This window comes from Scleropages formosus, unplaced genomic scaffold (assembly GCF_900964775.1).
Source record: "Scleropages formosus unplaced genomic scaffold, fSclFor1.1, whole genome shotgun sequence".
Classification (NCBI taxonomy): domain Eukaryota; kingdom Metazoa; phylum Chordata; class Actinopteri; order Osteoglossiformes; family Osteoglossidae; genus Scleropages; species Scleropages formosus.
In genome coordinates, this window is record NW_021641041.1 from 3,569 (window position 1) to 5,352 (window position 1,784).

The window sequence follows — 1,784 nt, forward strand, 5'->3', positions numbered from 1 at the left end:
ACTGCTGCTACAATGTTTACCTTGTTTCTCCTTCCTTATTGCATCTCAAAATAGATGAGCTGTTGAGCCTTTACTGCAAATTTATTTCTTTCCAGGGTTTATGACACATCAAAGATACTAATTTTAATTTAGGAAAATTCAGACAAAATATTCAGCAATGCAAATTAAAAATCTCACCAGAAGTTCAAAATTCTCAAGACAAACATCTATGATCAGTAAAAACAGAGAAAGTACAAATTATTTGCTGTGGAGACAGTCAAATAACATAATAACAGATAAAAATGCAATCAATCATCCCATGTACTAGTGATTTAAAATACAGGTATAGACAATGAGAAGCAGTTTTACAGCAATACAATCTGTATTTTAAGCAATATCTAACATAGGGGAGGTGGAAAAATGTATATGGTTAAATGCCTGAAACAATTTAAATGTTTTGAAAAATATACATTCTGAATTTAATTCTGTTGGTGTAAAAGAACAAGATCCTGAATGTATGCAAACACTGTGCAGCCTGGCCTGTGGACAGGGTTTGATGAGAAGAAAGAAGGTGTAGAACAATGCAGATGAGCTCCACATTTTTAACAGATGAGGACAGTGGAGGCCAGAGTCAGCAGTAAGAGGAGGATGCTTTCCATGATGCGCTGAGCATTGTTGCACAGGTTTCCATCACAACACTTTATGTTGCCACCAAGACCCCGTTGAGCTGACACGTTACCAGCAGCAGCACAAATATTTGAGGAAGCACAGCCTTTCAGGGTCTTCTGCATGCCCTGTATGGTAACTTAAATCAGAATATATATGAATAAAGTCAGTAAGTTTTTCTTTGCCCCAAGACAGTTAAAAGGTGCTATAATCCCTGTAAATCATTATTGTGGCAAAGTTATGATTCTGATTGTTCTGTTATTGTGTCTTATCAACATAAGGCGTCTTACATTAATTGGTCTTTGCACTAAGCAACTTACTACTGGCATAAAGCTTGGTGATGTTATACTGGAGCAACTAAGAGTAAGCGGGTTCAGTCAACACTAAAATGATTTAAACTGATTAGCAGTTCTTTTACTACAAGTACTTGCAGATTGTATTGTACTTGCAGTGATTTAAAAGTCCTACACTTAGTCCGACACATAGTCCTACAACAATTAATGAACAACTAATTAAGTGTAACTTGTATTGTTGCATTTGTACACTAAACTATACTTTCAACTGTTCAGCTATTTATACAGCTGGGTAATGTTTATTGGAGAATTTAGGTTAAGTACCCTGCTTATGGCTACTGTAGGGACAGGATTATAGCCAGGGTCCATCGAGTGGAAGGCAAAAGTTATAACCCCTACACACCCTGACCTCATGTATGTGGAATGGGAGAAGTGTTACTCAAATGTAAAAAAGCCTAAATCTCAGCTGTGGCTTCTGAAGCAGATTTAATCACAGTGTAGTCTCTAAGATTTTCAGGATCTGCTTTTACTTTGGGGGGGGGGGGGGGGGGGGTTGGACTGGGTCCTGCTCTCTGGTGGGTCTGGGGTTTGAGTCCCGCTGGGGGTGCCTTGCGATGGACTGGTGTCCCGTCCTGGGTGTGTCCCCTCCCCCTCCAGCCTTACGCCCTGTGTTGCCGGGTTAGGCTCCGGTTCCCCATGACCCCGTAGGGGACAAGCAGGTCAGAAAGTGTGTGTGTGTGTGTGTGTGTGTGTGCTTTTACTTTCCGCATTTGTTCTTCGCACTATTTTTGCACAACTCAGCAGCAAAGTTTCTAACAAAAAATACTGCTCATGTGAAAAGTTTGC